This window comes from Ranitomeya variabilis, chromosome 2, assembly GCF_051348905.1.
Source record: "Ranitomeya variabilis isolate aRanVar5 chromosome 2, aRanVar5.hap1, whole genome shotgun sequence".
In the NCBI taxonomy this organism is placed as follows: Eukaryota; Metazoa; Chordata; class Amphibia; order Anura; family Dendrobatidae; genus Ranitomeya; species Ranitomeya variabilis.
In genome coordinates, this window is record NC_135233.1 from 250230225 (window position 1) to 250249509 (window position 19285).

The following is a 19285-nucleotide window of genomic DNA, read 5'->3' on the forward strand; positions in this document are numbered from 1 at the left end:
AGGAGCACTGTTTTCCTTTTTCAACGCAGAATTGGCTGGAATTCAGATCGGATGCCATGTCCCGTTTGGAGAGCCCCTGATGTGCCTAAACAGTGGAAACCCCCCAATTATAACTGAAACCCTAATCCAAACACACCCCTTACCCTAATCCCAACAGTAACCCTAACCCCTCCTCTAACCCAGACACACCCAACCCTATTCCCAACCGTAAATGTAATCCAAACCCTAACCCTATCTTTAGCCCCAACCCTAACTGTTGCCCCAACCCTAGCCCCAACCCTAGCCCTAACCCTAGCCCTAACCCTAGCAATAACCCTAGCCCTATCACTAGCCCTAACACTAGCCCTAACCCTAGCCCTAACCCTAGCCCTAACCCTAACCCTAGCCCCAACCCTAGCCCTAACCCTAGCCCTAACCCTAACCCTAGCCCTAACCCTTGCCCTAACCCTAACCCTAACCCTAGCCCTAACTCTAGTCCTAACTCTACCCCTAACCCTAATGGGAAAATGGAAATAAATACATTTTTTAATTTTTTTATTTTTCCCTAACTAAGGGGGTGATGAAGGGGGGTTTGATTTACTTTTATAGCGGGTTTTTTAGCGGATTTTTATGATTGGCAGCCGTCACACACTGAAAGACGCTTTTCATTGCAAAAAATATTTTTTGCATTACCACATTTTGAAAGCTGTAATTTTTCCATACTTGAGTCCACAGAGTCATGTGAGATCTTGTTTTTTGCGGGACGAGTTGACATTTTTATTGGTAAAATTTTCGGACACGTGACATTTTTTGATCGCTTTTTATTCCGATTTTTGTGAGGCAGAGTGATCAAAAACCAGCTATTCATGAATTTCTTTTGGGGGAGGCGTTTATACCGTTCCGCGTTTGGTAAAATTGATAAAGCAGTTTTATTCGTCGGGTCAGTACGATTTCAGCGATATCTCATTTATATCATTTTTTTTATGTTTTGGCGCTTTTATACGATAAAAACTATTTTATAGAAAAAATAATTATTTTGGTATCGCTTTATTCTCAGGACTATAACTTTTTTAGTTTTTTGCTGATGATGCTGTGTGGCAGCTCGTTTTTTGCGGGACAAGATGACGTTTTCAGCGGTACCATGGTTATTCATATCAGTCTTTTTGATCGCGTGTTATTCCACTTTTTGTTCGGCGGTATGATAATAAAGCGTTGTTTTTTGCCTCGTTTTTTTTTTTCTTACGGTGTTTACTGAAGGGGTTAACTAGTGGGGCAGTTTTATAGGTTGGGTCGTTACGGACGCGGCGATACTAAATATGTGTACTTTTATTGTTTTTTTTATTTTATTTAGCTAAAGAAATATATTTATGGGAATAATATTTTTTTTTTCTTTATTTAGGATATTTTTTTTTTTTTTTTTTTTTTTTTTTACACATGTGGGGAATTTTTTTTTTATCTTGTCCCAGGGGGGGACATTACAGATCATTGATCTGACAGTGTGCACAGCACTCTGTCAGATCGACGATCTGCTGTGCAGGGCTGCAGGCTTACCAAGCGTCTGCTCTGAGCAGGCACTCGGTAAGCCACCTCCCTCCCTGCAGGACCCGGATGCCGCGGCCATCTTGGATCCGGGACCTGCGGCGAGGAGGGAGGTAGGAGACCCTCGGAGCAACGCGATCACATCGCGTTGCTCCGGGGGTCTCAGGGAAGCACGCAGGGAGCCCCCTCCCTGCGCGATGCTTCCCTATACCGCCGGTACACCGCGATCATGTTTGATCGCGGTGTGCGGGGGGTTAATGTGCCGGGGGCAGTCCGTGACCGCTCCTGGCACATAGTGCCGGATGTCAGCTGCGATATGCAGCTGACACCCGGCCGCGATCGGCCGCGCTCCCCCCGTGAGCGCGGCCGATCGCGTATGACGTACTATCCCGTCGGTGGTCATACGGGCCCACCCCACCTCGACGGGATAGTACGTCAGATGTCAGAAAGGGGTTAAAAAGTGCAAAACTTGATGAAAAGTCAAGTAATTATCACTCAAATAGTAACCCCAACAAGAGGAGTACTCAATAAGGTCCTCCATGCATAGTCTAAAAAGGAATATACATAAATATAATGAAAATACCTAATGATGTGAAACATCAGGGGGAAAAACATGCAAAAAAAACCCCACAACAATATTTAAATAAAGTAGTGGAAGGGAGCGGCTATGGATATTTAATCTAAAAGAATGTATGTGAGATTACAACATCTATTCCGAGTAATCAATGCGATTGTAGTCATGTAATCCTTGACAGACAATTCTTGTCTGTCTCACCGCAGTATTTAATTTTTCTGTTTGTGGTGTCTTTTCGTTTTTGTCTTTATGTTGCATTTTTTGGGTTATTCATGCTTTCTTAGAGATGCAGAATGGTTTACATATTACATTTTTTTCCTGTCTTTTTTTTACTATTACACTTAAAAGAAATGCTATAAAAGCTGGAACAAAAAGACATTTTACAAAAGTAAGAACAGAATTTTTTTTTTTTTAAAGAATCCATTGCACAAATGTGTGTGCCAAATAACTAATTTGTACAAGTGTGTGACCAAAGCCTAAGGGCAAGTTCACATATGGTGGATAAGTGGCGGATTTTCTCTCCAGAGATAAAGCGGATTAGATGTTACCAATTTGTTCCATGATTTTGTCATCACAAAGTATGACATCTACAGTGCAGCACAAATTGATATGTTGCAAATTTTAAACCTGCAGCCTTTCAATTTATGCTGATGGCATGGATGGCAGTCTTCACCCTTTGATGCAGAGGGTGAAATTTAGACAGACACACATCAAAATCTGCACTTAATGTGCATGTAAGAACACTTGCTGATTTTGTTGCAGATTTGCAGCAAAATCAACAGTTGATAATCTGCAGAGGAAAACGTGCATGTGTGAAGGTGCTCCATAGGCACTATGCAGCTGTATTCTAGGAATGTGAAGGAAAGCCTGCCTGATGCTGATGAGCCACAGATGACCCCATTGCTGAGAACATTTCTGACGTAGAAAGAGTCCAAGGTAAATAAATCCCTCCCCACATTGGACCGCACATTTGCTGCCCTACCGGGGACTGCAAAGTATTTATTTCACTGTCATTACTCCTACATTACAATGACTTGGCTCTGTATACTCAATACCTAATGCCAGGAAACACAATAGATGCAATTACTAACAATCTATTTGGGCGTCACGGTCTGCGAATATGGCAACATCCACCCAAACTGAAAGAATACAAGAGTCACCAATCTTTGTATAATAGATATATTAGAGCTGTATATAAAATATTTTATAGTGAACCTACGGTTGGTCTTAAGACGGCCAGACACATTAGATGCACGTCGGTGTATTTCAGCAGCAACAGACAACCATTTTATATTTATGGGGTATCCCAACTATAGCTTGACAGCAAGTTAGGGGATAGGAGGATCAGATATGTTGGATTTCAATATGACCAATCTTCTCTCACAGGAGGTAAGCCGGTGCCAGAGGTCACATCATACAAAAGGAATACACACTGGTCCAGAAATCGGGTTAGTCCATCGAGCATTTGTTAGACAGCTATCTTACTTCATCACCCTGCGGGACATCTGGAAATGGGAGATCTAAGAACCACACCTAAGGAGCCAACATGGAGTGGTGTACCCACTCTACATGGGTCCTATGCCACATTTACCACTAGGTGTGGAGCCACTAAAAAATGTTTTGTATGAAATATATATTTTTTAGTTGGAAGCAGAGTAAATGGAGAAAGTCCCATAGCATGGATCAGAACAGACCCGCCATACTGTTGCTGGGGTTTCATACCCACCACAAAGCCCTTGTTTACATTGGCGAGTCCTGCACAAGTTATTTAGCATCGGACCAACCAAGTCTGGGCACAGTTTATATGAAGATATTGTGTGCATGTGTAAGGAAGTGTCACACTCGCTGGTTATACACAAAAAGAAGATTATAGATTTTAATAGTGAAGGAAGCCAAGGTCATAACCATTCTTGCACTGTAGATGTGGGCAGGTTGCTCGGCCGCTCCCTGCTCACTCAGAGGATTTCTTATAGAAAGATAAACAACTATGTGGAAGAGACGTCCGGATTCCTCAGGAGGCTCACACTTGGTCTGAGACCCTTAAGGAGTAAGTGTGCTTCTTATCATTTTTTATGTTCCGAGGGGCTGGATTTGAGAGATGCCATTTCTCAGACTGTACCCTGACGATGGGAGCCCTTTACTGCCCAAGACTACCAGGGACTATAAAATTAATCTCTTTACTACCATAGACTACAAGGAATTTACATTTACCCTAGTATCCAAAAAGGCTGAGTATGGGGTCACTACTTGACTTATTGCCCAGGACCCCTGCTGAATAGTGCTGCATAGATTTTGACCTTTTGGCATTGCAAGATAATTAATTAAAGAGTAACCGTAATTTTAATTTTTAGATCCTAAATCAATAGAACACATGAAAATAAGCAGCTTTGTAATTTATGTTATCAGAGAAAATGGCTTCTTGCTCCAACCTCTCTCAATTCAGGAATAAAATCTGACTTCAGTAAATACAGACTTTCCCTTTACAGAGGAGGATACATTTGGTGCTTATAATGTTCAATGCAGAGGGAAGGAGGGAGGAGCAATAGGCAGACACAGACATGCTGCTACAAGTTCTCCGACAGTTACAGTTCTCCATAGAAGTTTGTGAGCACCAACTGTCATCTCCTATCTAAGTAATGGGAAAGTCTGCATTCACTGATGACAGATTTCACACTAGAATCTAATATGTTGTGAATGAATGATCAGTCCAGGAGGAGATAAAGTGGATTTCTCTCTAATAAGATATATTGCAAAGTTACTTCTTTTCATATGCACTATTATTTATGATTTTTTTTTTTAAAACAACTGCTGCTCTTTAATTTACAAATCAGTTATAGTGGTTATTATTATTATTATTATTATTATTATTATTATTATTATTATTAATACTAATAATAAAAATTTTATAGCGCCATTTATTCCATGGCGCTTTACATGTGAATGGGGCAAATATAGACAAGTACAATAAACATGAGTAAAACAAGACACACACAAGTACATAAGGAGGGAGGACCCTGCCCGCGAGGGTTCACAGTCTACAGGGGATGGGTGAGGATACACTAGGAGAGGGTAGAGCTGGTCGTGCGATGGTTCATTAGGTTGAGGATCACTGCAGGCTGTAGGCTTGTCGGAAGAGGTGAGTCTTCAGGTTCCTTTTGAAGGTTTCCGTGGTAGGCGAGAGCCTAATGTGTTGGGGTAGAGAGTTTCAGAGTATGGGGGAAGCACGGGAGAAGTCTTGGATGTGGTTGTGGGAGGAAGAGATGAGAGAGGAGTAGAGAAGGAGATCTGAGAGGATCAGAGGTTGCTTGTAGGTAGGTACTGGGAGATCATGTCACAGATGTATGGAGGAGACAGGTTGTGGATGGCTTTGTATGTCATTATTAGTGTTTTGAACTGGAGCCTCTGGGCAATAGGAAGCCATTGAAGGGCCTGGCAGAGAGGAGAGGAATAACGGGGAGACAGGTGGATTGGACAGCAGAGTTTAGGATGGATTGGAGTGGTACCAGAGTGCTAGAGGGGAGGCCAGAGAGTAGGAGGTTGCAGTAGTTGAGGCGGGAGATGATAAGGGCATGTACGAGTGTTTTTGTGGTTTCATGGTCAAGGAATGCACGGATCCGGGAAATGTTTTTTAGTTGGAATCGGCAGGAGGAGGCAAGGGCTTGGATATGTGGCTTGAAAGAGAGGGTAGAGTCAAGGATCACCCCGAGGCACCGAGCGTGCGGGACCGGGGAAAGTGAGCAGCCATTGACATTGATGGATAGATCGGGTGGAGGAGTAGAGTGAGGTGGGGGAAAGATGATGAATTCTGTTTTGTCCATGTTCAGTTTTAGAAAGCGAGCAGAAAAGAAAGATGAAATAGCAGACAGACATTGTGGGATTTTGGTAAGGAAGTGAGGTCAGGTCAAGATAGGTAGATCTGCGTATCATCAGCGTAGAGATATTGTAAACCGTGGGATTCTATGAGCTGTCCCAGGCCGAAGGTGTAGATGGAGAACAGCAGTGGTCCTAGAACTGAGCCTTAAGGAACACCGACAGACAGGGGGTGAGATAAGGAGGTGGTGTGGGAGAGGGAGACACTGAATGTTCGGTCTGTTAGATATGATGAGATCCAGGCTAGGCCAAGTCTGTGATGCCGAGAGATGAGAGAATTTGTAACAGGAGGGAGTGGTCCACAGTGTCGAATGCAGAAGACAGGTCCAGGAGGAGGAGGACAGAGTAGTGTCACTTGCTCTTGGCGGTTAGTAGGTCGTTGGTCACTTTAGTTAGGGCAGTTTCAGTTGAGTGATGTGGTCGGAAGCCAGATTGTAACCGGTCAAGGAGGGAGCACGAGGAGAGGTGGGAGGACACTTCAAGATGGACATGCTGTTCCAGTAGTTTTGAGGCAAAAGGAAGAAGTGATATCAGGTGATAGCAGGACACAGAGGATGGGTTGAGGGAGTTTTTTTTGAGGATAGGTGTGATTGATGCATGTCTGAAGGATGAGGGAAAGACACCGTTTGTAAGTGAGAGGTTGAAGACTTGTGTTAGGGTTGGGATGAAGACTTTTGCGAGGTTAGGGAGGAGGTGGGATGGGAGCTGGTCAAGCGTGCAAGTGGTGAGATGTGATCTTGACAGAAGGGTGGAGAGCTGATCGTCTGTCATGGTGGAGAACTGGCTTTGGAACAACAGGGCTGAGAAGTCAAGAGGAGAGGCATAGAAGGCTGCGAGCCAAAGCTTTGTCTGATGATATCAATCGTCTGCTTAAAGAAAGAGGCAAAGTCTTCAGCAGAAATGAGAGGAGAGGGAGGAGGTGCTGGGGACAGAGTAGAGAATTGAAAGTGTTGAAGAGCTGTTTAGGGTTGTGAGTCAGGGAGAATATGAGAGTTGAGAAGTAGGTTTGTTTTGCGTCAGTGAGAGTGGACTTGGAAGCTGGTGAGGGACTGTTTACATGCGATAAAGTGCTCAGCAGGACGAGATCTCTTCCATCTCCGCTCAGCGACCCTGGAAGCCCGTCTCAGTTCTTTGGTCAGGCTGATCAGCGAGGGCTGCCTGTTGATTGTACGAGTTTTGCTATGTGTGAGGGGGCAGCCAAATCAAGTATAGCTGTTATTGTGGTGTTATAAAAAGTGGTAGCAGCATCTGTGTCATGGAAGGAAGCTATGTCTGTAAGAGGGAGAAGGGACTCAGAGTGAGTGTAAATTGAGCTGTTTGAGATTTCTGCGAGGATGAGTGAGTTTGTGGAGGGGGGGTTGCGCACTAGGAGAGGAAAGGGAAGAAAATGTCAGTAGGTTGTGGCCAGACAGGGGGAGGGGTGAGTTAGTGAGATTAGTAAGATAACAGAGGCGGGTGAAGATGAGGTCCAGTGTGTGGCCATCTTTATGGGTGGCTGCGGATGACCATTGAGTGAGACCAAAGGAGGCAGTGAGCATTAAAAGTTTAGAGGTGGCTGAGGTGGAAGTGTCAATGGTTGACTCCAAGAGTAGCAAACTACTACTCCCATCATGTCTAACAGCTGGAGATTGAAGATCACGAAGCTAGGAACCATTTACAATATATTTTAGGTTTGTACAGTGTTAAAGTAGTCACAGGAGGCGAGAAGATTTGAGCCCTTGAAAACAGGAATACCCCTTAAATGTAGGTTATGTAGACAGCTGAATGGCAGAGGTGTTACAGAGGAGGACAACATGTAAATTCAGGTGTGTAAGGGTACTGTCTCACAGTGGCACTTTGGTCGCTACGACGGCACGATCCGTGACGTTCCAGCGATATATACAATAGATCAATGGCCAAACTTATCTGTGCTAAAAAACAAGGAAATGTGAAATATGTGAAATATGAATAGCATACTGGCTTATGAACTTTATGAACAAACACATGAGATTTTTAGCACAAGATTTGCAAACGTTGTGAGCCCATTCACCAAAACGTCAAGGTAATCTCAGATCGAATGGGTAACTACACTGACTGTCTGGTGTGAACACTTACCTATGGTATCTGAGCTGAATGCCTAATGTGAACACTTGCTTATGGCTAATGACAGGGTAAAGCCTACTTATATAGGAGGCTCAGAACCAATTGTGTTCCAGCGATATAGTTACGATCTCGCTGTGTCTGACACGCTACTGCGATCAGGGACCCCGCTGAGAATCGTACGTCGTAGCAGATCGTTTGAAACTTTCTTTCGTCGTCAAGTGTCCCGCTGTGGCGGCATGATCGCATCGTGTAACAAAGGTTGTATACGATGTGCGCACAATAACCAACGGCTTCTACATCGCAAATACGTCATGAAATTATCGCTCCAGCGCCGTGCAATGCAAAGTGTGACCGCAGTCTACGACGCTGGAGCGATAATGGAGCGACGCTGGAGCGTCACGGATCGTGCCGTCGTAGCGACCAAAGTGCCACTGTGAGACAGTACCCTAACTGCGCCCTTAGTTTAGTTTGTCAGGCTATCTAGTGGTAGGGGCAATTCCTAACGGTCATAATAAATAGTTGACAGAAGGCACCATTGTGTGTACTGCCCTAATCCCATACTTTCATTACTATCATATGGCCCCCATGAATATGTCACCGTGCATGTAATATATAGCAAGGTCTAGTCTACTAAAGAGGGAGCCAGTTCTACTAACTAAACAGGGGACTGCCTTGACCACGTCGCAAACGGATAAGCACATATTGTTTTTACCAGGTAATCATACCTGTGGCCAACACCCTGTACTTCTGGGTCTCCTGAGTGCATCCTGGCAATGCTTACAGACACTGAGATTCATGGCAGATGAATTTACTCTTAGGCAATAATTGGCATTGATTTCAGTATAACGTGTGGCTAATAGAACATCCTATTACAAAATGTCTGCGGCACTATTAATATGTGTCGTTACTGAAGTATTCTTGTACAACATGAACTAAATGAGACCTTGGGATCTGGGGTCCTTCTGATGAATATATACGGTATGTTTCAAACACCAGCACAGGTCCCATTAGATCAGGTTATTGGGCACAAATACATTCATTAAAGAAGCACAATCATCAAAATGTTTATCCTCTTAATATATTACACATTATATAGCACTGTGTACTTACAATTGCTCATTTTGCCTTTCTACCCAGTAATTCTCTGTTTCATTAGGTCAATGACATCATGTGATTATAAACTGACCAGCTGAATCCTTCTATGTAGAAACAGGAGGAGAAGCTTCCTTGTATGAGTCATAAGTCACAGCAAAACTCCCTGGGAGGGAGGAGCGGAGCAGCTGGGTTAGGAGTTGAAGAGGGGGATGATAAATACAGGGTAAAGAGACTTCCTTTTCCTACATAAAGCGGAGAAAAGAGAAGAATTAGCTGCGCAGAAAGGCAAAATGAGCAATTGTAAGTACACAGTGCCATATACTATGATTGCAATATATTAAAGAAGCACTCCCTTCAAAGTTTTTATTCTCTTAAATACATGCTCCCCTTTCCCTTCTTGCACAAGACATATGGCAATAGGATAACCTCAGTTTTTGCAATGAACTGAGTAAAAGTGAAAGCAAAAAAATGTAATATGGTGTCAATGTGCAAACTCTTCCATCAGCACCATCTATTCCACAAGCTTTTCAAGCCATGCAGCATTAACAGAAGGTTATAGTTTACCGTACATAGCCCTAAAAATGGTTGGCTGCATGATTGGACTTGATATAGTTGGCATTCTATAAAGTGATGGCAAGATGCTTAGACCCCCACTGATTCTGAGAATCAGGGGCTGTTGTAATGCTTCAGCACTTTGTCCCATTAATTGCTTTTTCTTTGCAGAAATCCTAGCGACCTTTTGCTACCTGCAAAGTTGGTGACGCCACCACAATGGTAGAACTTAAAAGGGGGTTACAGCACTATACCAGGCCTTGGCCCCTTCATTCTTAGGATCGGTGGGTGTATAGCAGTATGCTATTACAATTAAGATTTTGTTAGTGCAATGTGTAGAAGTCATTACTTTTTGCATTCCTGAAAATCACAGTGGGACAAAGGGAATCTACTGTTTAGTAAGGCACATTTGTGCACATTTCACTTTAGCTTTGATCACCTTCATTTTTTTTGGCCTGTGTCTGGAATCTTTTATAGTATTCAATAAAGGACTGGGCCATGGCTTACAATATTACTTTTTTTTTTTTGTGTGCAATGTACTATTTGTGTGTTTATGTCTTCACTCTCCTGCAACCTCTGGGGCTTCTGTTTCTGGAGGATAATTTTGATGAGACAGTCAAAAAAATAGCAGAAATCTGGATGTGGAAATACTCCTTGAACTTCATCAAAACTTCATCAAAGGGGTGCTAGTATTTGCCTCTAATTCTGGCCCTCTAACAGTTTGGAGACAGGGTCCAGGGGTAAAACTCATGTCTTCTCAGCCCCAATAAAAAAAAATCTGTTATCAGGCCCCAATACACCCATATAGGTGAAAGCAACTTCTACATCTATAGCTGTGCCCCTGCAGGGACCTTTTCCTTGCAATCAGAGAGTTTGCCATAGACCACATCCTGTTGACACCAAGTGTGAATCACTTTGAGCATAAAGTTAAAAGTATAATCTTTAGGGCATTGTGCATTTGTGTCCGATACTTGTGATATGCCTGGGGTTGGCACCAGTGCTTGGTGCTTATATAGCCATTGCTTGTGCTATGGTTTATCTCTGTGACATAGATGCACACTAGTGATGAGCACATGTGCTCGGATAACGTATTATCCGAGCATGCCCTGGTGTTATCCGAGTATCTTGGGCGTGCTTGTATATTATGTTCAAGTTCCTGTGGCTGCATGTCTCACAGCTGTTAGACAGCCTCAACACATGTGTTCACTGAACCATGCGGATTCACTGCGTGCAATACATTCTATGGGTGAAATTTATCTTGCGGAGACGCAAAAGAAATTGACATGCTGCGGTCTGGAGAGAGGCGCCATATGTCTGTCTAAAATCCCATCCATTATGCTGTAACAGCTGGACGCTGTGGGTTGTCCAAGCCGCAGCGTTTACTGATTGTCTGCACATAACCTAACAGCCGCAAATCACGCAGCCGTAGGGACCCGACTCAAACATAATATACGAACACATCCAAGATATGCGGATAACGCGTTATCCAAGCACGTTCGCTCATCACTAATGCACACGCTTCCATATTGCTTTGATGTTTCATTATATTGGCAAAGCTACTGACACTTCTCCAGGCAGCTATAGAGATGGCTGGAGGGATAACGGTTTGTTTGGAATTTCAGGGACAAAAATAAACAATAATCTCTGGAATCTACAGATTATAGGAGATGGCTGAATATTTGGAGCCTTGAGGAGCAATCTGATAGCTTAGCAAGGAGAAATTACAGCTCAGAATTCCACAACCTGAACTTGGGTTGTTCCTGACCTTCCCATTGAATTCATTGAAATCATTTAGAACTTTCTGTCTCCCGCCTCTAAAAGTCATTCTATCGCAATAAATTTCCTGCAACACTCGATTAATGACATTAAATAATAAACACAAGCTTCTAATAGAGACATGGGGTAAAGAGCATAATAAAACAAGTTAGGAGTCCAGACGGGACGAGATTATAAATGTACCTCTGGAATGGCTCCAAGTATCCTATACAGACAACATACCCCTTGTTATATGGATGGAGGCTTTGCTATTTTACAACAAAGGGATTACTTGGGGGGAACTGAAATTTATGTATAAAAAGACTTACGGTAATTGCAACTGTAAAAATGCCATTAACTTATAATAGTGCAATAGCATAACAAGAGGAGCTTATATCAGTCACATAGGGATGTCAGCATTTCTGGAGGCTCTTAGGACTGGTGATATGTGACAAGAATTGGTGTTCATGGCAGGGTGGGGAGCACTACTGTGAACCTCTCCCCAGGCTGAAATTGCTGATAACAAATAGAAATAGATTGCATTAAACCACACAGAAAACTTTAAATAAGATAGATCTTATTTTGTGTTCAGAGTTAAGGCCCCGTCTCACATAGCGAGATCGCTAGCGAGATCGCTGCTGAGTCACAAGTTTTGTGACGCAACAGCGACCTCCATAGCGATCTCGCTATGTGTGACACGTACCAGCGATCAGGCCCCTGCTGCGAGATCGCTGGTCGTGTCGGAATGGCCTGGACCTTTTTTTGGTCGTTGAGGCCCCGCTGACATCGCTGAATCGGTGTGTGTGACACCGATCCAGCGATGTCTTCACTGGTAACCAGGGTAAACATCGGGTTACTAAGCGCAGGGCCGCGCTTAGTAACCCGATGTTTACCCTGGTTACCAAAAAAAACAAACAGTACATACTCGCCTTTCGGTGTCCAGGTCCCTTGCCGTCTGCTTCCTGCTCTGACTGAGCCGCCGTACAGTGAGAAGTGAGAGCACAGCGGTGACGTCACTGCTGCTCTCACTTCTCACTGTACGGCCGGATCTCAGTCAGAGCAGGAAGCAGACGGCAAGGGACCTGGACACCGAAAGGCGAGTATGTACTGTTTGTTTTTTTTGGTAACCAGGGTAAACATCGGGTTACTAAGCGCGGCCCTGCGCTTAGTAACCCGATGTTTACCCTGGTTACCCGGGTGCTGCAGGGGGACTTCGGCATCGTTGAAGACAGTTTCAACGATGCCGAAGTCGTTCCCCTGATCGTTGGTCGCTGGAGAGAGCTGTCTGTGTGACAGCTCCCCAGCGACCACACAGCGACTTACCAACGATCACGGCCAGGTCGTATCGCTGGTCGTGATCGTTGGTAAATCGCTTAGTGAGACGGGGCCTTTAGAGTTGGATTCAGGCGGCATGCTCTGTTGAATAGTGTATTATGGAAGTGTTGCTGTATAGCAGTCCCATACAGCGACACATAAATGCTTACAGCACCCAGTACAGAATGGCAGGGACTCCGTTTGCCTAAATACAGCCTCTAAGTGTACAGCTCAGTCATGTGTATGATGTCTTAAAAGAATCTGTCAGTAAAATCAACCCTTCTAAGCCTTCTATTTGGCCACGCAGGTCATAGAAAGTTTAATAAAATTATACCTTGATTCTTGGGGAGATCTATGCCCAGCCCATAGATCTTAATAGCTGTATATAAGAAAATTTATCTGGAATAAAAAAATATTTAGAATTGAGAGTCCTCAGTGGTTGATTTTGAGAGTCCTCAGTGGTTGATACCTTTTAATGGCTAACTGAAAAGATGGTAACAAATTGCAAGCTTTCGAGACTACTCAGGTCCCTTCATCAGACATAGACTAATAGAAATTTTGAAGAATCACATATTTATGCACAATACAGCCCAGAAAAATGCCATAGATAAGACATTTGATCGCACATATCAAGGTATTTATTCAGCTTCCTATGACCTATATGGCCATATAGAAGGCTCAAGAAGGTTAATCCTACTGACAGATTTCCTTCAAGGTTCACACTTGCACATTAGATGAAAATAGTCTGAACCCTACGATTTTTTACAGGACTGACAAACTGTGTAATATGTACAGTAAGTGTACGGCGTGCTTCCGACTCTTTCCTGACAGATGATTAAAGAGGGAGAGAAGGATCAGGGAGTTGCAATTTCAACAACTGATCATTTTGTTTTCAGGTGAGATGAGCCACTGTCAGCAGTGTCACAAAACACACAATTGCCAAACTGAGAGTTCATGTGTAAGGGGGAGAAGGAGAGATGGAACAAATGTTTTGCAGACACCGGAAGTAATGTGTCTGCAACTGTGTACATGGCCAACATAAGAGTTATTAGCTGCCATTGAGGTACATCTTACTGACAGGGGTATCCAAACATGGGCAACATAGGGGCTTAGTGGTTAGCAGGGCATAATCTGAGGCTTGTGTGCCCCAATGCAAAATCTACAACAAGGCCCCTAATTACCACAGGATTTTAATAGCATTGTGCTTCTCCTATGGGCTAAAGAGAACTTTTGGTCTGAACTGTGCTCCAGGATCCAGTGTGGCTGCAACCCCTGCCCCCGCTAAAGTTACACCCAGTTACCATGCATAGAGTTTGCATATTTGCTCCCTGTTTGTGTGGGTTTCCTCCAGGTTCTCCACTCCCACTAAAAATTGGATTGTTGTGGGGCCCACCAGAGAAAGTTAGTGATCACATCTATGTAAAATGCTGCAAAAAATATTGTTGTTATGCAGTACAGACCAAACGTTTGGACACACCTTCTCATTTAAAGATTTTTCTGTATTTTCATGACTATGAAAATTGTACATTCACACTGAAGGCATCAAAACTATGAATTAACACATGTGGAATTATATACTTAAAAAAGTGTGAAACAACTGAAATTATGTCTTATATTCTAGGTTCTTCAAAGTAGCCACCTTTTGCTTTGATGACTGCTTTGCACACTCTTGGCATTCTCTTGATGAGCTTCAAGAGGTAGTCACCGGGAATGGTTTTCACTTCACAGGTGTGCCCTGTCAGGTTTAATAAGTGGGATTTCTTGCCTTATAAATGGGGTTGAGACCATCAGTTGTGCTGTGCAGAAGTCTGGTGGATACACAGCTGATAGTCCTACTGAATAGACTGTTAGAATTTGTATTATGGCAAGAAAAAAAACAGCTAAGTAAAGAAAAACAAGTGGCCATCATTACTTTAAGAAATGAAGGTTAGTCAGTCCGAAAAATTGTGAAAACTTTGAAAGTGTCCCCAAGTGCAGTGGCACAAACCATCAAGCGCTACAAAGAAACTGGCTCACATGAGGACCGCCCCAGGAAATGAAGACCAAGAGTCACCTCTGCTTCTGAGGATAAGTTTATCTGAGTCACCAGCCTCAGAAATCGCAGGTTAACAGCAGCTCAGATTAGAGACCAGGTCAATGCCACATAGAGTTCTAGCAGCTGACACATCTCTATAACAACTGTTAAGAGGAGACTTTGTGCAGCAGGCCTTCATGGTAAAATAGCTGCTAGGAAACCACTGCTAAGGACAGGCAACAAGCAGAAGAGACTTGTTTGGGCCAAAGAACACAAGGAATGGACATTAGACCAGTGGAAATCTGTGCTTTGGTCTGATGAGTCCAAATTTCAGATCTTTGGTTCCAACCACCGTGTCTTTGTGCGACGCAGAAAAGGTGAACGGATGGACTCTACATGCCTGGTTCCCACCGTGAAGCATGGAGGAGGAGGTGTGATGGTGTGGGGGTGCTTTGCTGGTGACACTGTTGGGGATTTATTCAAAATTGAAGGCATACTGAACCAGCATGGCTGCCACAGCATCTTGCAGCGGCATGCTATTCCATCTGGTTTGCGTTTAGTTGGACCATCATTTATTTTTCAACAGGACAATGACCCCAAACACACCTCCAGGCTGTGTAAGGGCTATTTGACCAAGAAGGAGAGTGATGGGGTGCTACGCCAGATGACCTGGCCTCCACAGTCACTAGACCTGAACCCAATCGAGATGGTTTGGGGTGAGCTGGACCGCAGAGTGAAGGCAAAAGGGCCAACAAGTGCTAAGCATCTCTGGGAACTCCTTCAAGATAGTTGGAAGACCATTCCTGGTGACTACCTCTTGAAGCTCATCAAGAGTGTGCAAAGCAGTCATCAAAGCAAAAGGTGGCTACTTTGAATAACCTAGAATATTATTATTATTATTATTTATTTATATAGCACCATTAATTCCATGGTGCTGTACATGAGAAAGGGGTTACATACAGGGTTATAGCTATCATTTACAGTAAACAGGTTTACAGTGACACACTGGTACAGAGGGGAGAGAACCCTGTCCTTGCGTTTCACACTTTTGTTAAGTATATAATTCCACATGTGTTAATAGTTTTGATGCCTTCAGTGTGAATGTACAATTTTCATAGTCATGAAAATACAGAAAAATCTTTAAATGAGAAGGTGTGTCCAAACTTTTGGTCTGTACTGTATATGCAACAGAAATAAATAATAGAGGAATTACACTCCTTATGGCAATATCAAAATAAGAAATGCTAGTAAAACTGCTCCTTGCAGTATCTGCCTGTGAGAGATAGCACAGGCTGGGGCCTCTCACCCTTTTGCAACCTGTGTTTTTAAAAGGCTAAAATGAAACAGGGAAGAAAGGAGTTAACAGTCTTTACCTAAGTGAAATCCCACTTGTAGTGACTGAACAGCACTAGGTATGGCTAAACTTTCACTGTGCAAAGTGGGAGGGGAAGTGGAGAATTTAAATTGAGATTTGGAGAACCAGCCTCTCACTTGTCTTCTAGCCTCCTCAGCATCTCAGGAAGGAGCGACTCTGGGTTGGTTCCAGGTTCCAGAGGTATGTGGTAATGAGATCTACAAACACTCCTTGTTGGATCTCAGAATTATTCTTGCGATTATAGCTTATTTTCTCAGCTATGTAGCAAAGGGGAAGTAATATGGGTGCAATATTATTTACCTCCCTCCTCAATAATAATAATATTGTCTTAGGGACTGGAAACTTTACCATTGAAGCTGCATTTCATTACTTTCTTAATAAGGCATCAGTATATCTTACACTGCTTCACTAAAAAAAGTCGCCCCATGGGTTCCTGTGCCAGCAGAGCTTACAGTCTAATTTCCCATGTGAGCTGTAATGTTTCACATTAGTCCAAGGTTATCAATGTGTTGAGACTGGTAAGAAACTCACAATAGGAAAAAAAAAAAAACTCCATAAAGATATAACAATGGTCTGGATTTTAACTTCGGAACCTGGTGGATCATGTTTTGAGAGACAAATAAGTTTTATACCATAACTTCTATTACCTTACTATTAATGTTATTGGATTATACATTTTATGTAAAACCACTCCATGCTGCTGAAAGGCTTGCTGTCAGACTCACTACACAAAAATCCATATATAATATGAAGAAGTTCTGTTTCTGGTCCTACACAATAAATAATAGGGAGTCCCAGAGGATGTACAGTATTTGTCTCAGTCTTGTTAGAAAATTAAGTTTAACTTAATGGATTCTTTCCCATAGTAATTCTGATACATTTATGTGATGGTTATGTGCTTTATGAGATACAATGTTTCATAGTGCAAATATTGTGTTAGTGACGTTTACAGGTGCTTGGATTCCCATGGAAAAGTCCTGTTCTACCAGACTGCAGCCCTGTGTTAACCATGTGGAAGTGGCCATGACAGAGCTGTGTGCATGATAATCTGTATATTAGTAAATACGATACTTTACAGAAGATACCCAGGTTACACCAGCATGCTCCATATCACTAGATACAAGAAGATATATAAAGCTTATACCAGCTGTACAGAAGATACCCAGGTTATACTAGCATGCTCCATGTCACTGTATACAATAGGATGTATGACAGACCAGCTGTGCACATATAATTATATACAGAAGCCACCAGGTTAAACCAACTGTACATATATAATTATATACAGGAGATGCCCAGGTTATACCAGCTGTAGATATATAATTATATACAGGGGATGCCCAGGTTATACCAGCTGTACATATATAATTATATACAGGAGATGCCCAGGATATACCAACTGTACATATATAATTATATATAGGAGATGCCCAGGTTAAACCAACTGTACATACATAATTATATATAGGAGATGCCCAGGTTATACCAGCTATACATATATAATTATATACAAAAGCTACCCAGGTTATACCAGCTGTACATATATAATTATATACAGGAGATGCCCAGGTTAAATCAACTGTAAATGTATAATTATATACAGGAGATGCCCAGGTTATACCAGCTGTACATATATAATTATACACAGACGTCACAAGGTTATACCAGCTGTACATATATAATTATATATAGGACATGCCCAGGTTATACCAGCTGTACATATATAATTATATACAGGAAATGCCCAGGTTATACCAGCTGTACATATATAATTATATACAGGAAATGCCCAGGTTATACCAGCTGTACATATATAATTATACACAGAAGTCACAAGGTTATATCAGCTGTACATATATAATTATACAAAGGACATGCCCAGGTTATACCAGCTGTACATATATAATTATATATGGGAGATGCCCAGGTTATACCAGCTGTACATATATAATTATATACAGGAAATGCCCAGGTTATACCTACTGTACATATATAATTATATACAGGCGATGCCCAGGTTATATCAGCTGTACATATATAATTATATATAGACGATGCCGAGGTTATACCAGCTGTACATATATAATTATATACAGGACATGCCCAGGTTATACTGGCTGTACATACTGTATACTCTAGGGAAAATAAGTACTGGTGTTTGATCCCTTGCTGATTTTGTAGGTTTGCCCCTGACAAAGACATGAACAGTCTATCATTTTAAGGGTAGGTTAATTTTACCATTGAGAGATAGAATATCAAAAATAAAATCCAGAAAATCACATTGCATAAAATATATAAATTTATTTGCACAGCACAAGCACAGCACAAGCACAGCAGTCAGACGCTTTTTGTAGTTGATGAGGTTTGCACATGTCAGGGGGAATTTTGGTCCACTCCTCTTTGCAGATCATCTCTAAATCATTAAGATTTTGAGTCTGTCGCTTGGAAACTCGGAGCTATAACTCCGTCCATAAGTTTTCTATGGGATTAAGATTTGGAGACTGGCCCCTCTTTTGTTGCCTTGGCTATATGTTTTGGGTCATTGTCTTGCTGGAAGACCCAGCCATGACCCATTTTTAACCCGTTTCTGACCTCGGACGGGATAGTATGTCCGAGGTCAGAACCCCCAGCTTTGATGCGCGCTCCGGTGGTGATCCCGCATCAAAGCCGGGACATGTCAGCTATTTTGTACAGCTGACATGTTCCCGCAATAGCGGTGGGTGGAATCGCAATCCACCCGCTGCTATTAACTAGTTAAATACCGCTGTCAAACGCTGACAGCAGCATTTAACAAGCGCTTCCTGCCATCGCTGTCCCCCGTCTCGTGATCAGGGGTCAGCAATGCGTCGGCATGACAACCAAACGTCTATTGAAGACCTCTATGATTGTTGATGCCGGATTGCTGTGAGCGCCACCCTGTGGTTGGCGCGCATAGCAATGCGAGTAAATCTACTACATTTTTGTATTGCATTACAACCTGTGGTTAAATATTTTTGTAATCCGATTTGTGTGTGATGCATCAGCACTAAATAGTCTAAGTTTGTGAAGTGAGAAAAATAGACATAAATTACATTTATGGGATCAAATAATTAAAATTTGGCCGATAAATTTCTGGTGCAAGTAATTACCTTCATAG

The 19285-nt window shown here is 42.6% G+C and overlaps 1 protein-coding gene across 3 annotated transcripts in view; it reads left to right on the forward strand.

Moving 5' to 3' along the window:
- Positions 1-4007: 4007 nt before the first annotated feature.
- LOC143805336 (ectonucleoside triphosphate diphosphohydrolase 8-like) overlaps positions 4008-19285 on the forward strand; it is a 57051-nt gene continuing 41773 nt past the window's right edge. Inside the window, exons 1-2 of one of the 3 annotated variants that reach the window (XM_077284565.1) lie at positions 4115-4139; positions 9201-9439. The gene's annotated coding sequence lies outside the window, so the exon portion shown is untranslated. Of the gene's footprint in view, positions 4140-9200; positions 9440-16276; positions 16330-19285 lie in introns of those variants that run through there. The other 2 variants (XM_077284564.1, XM_077284562.1) reach the window with 2 other exon arrangements.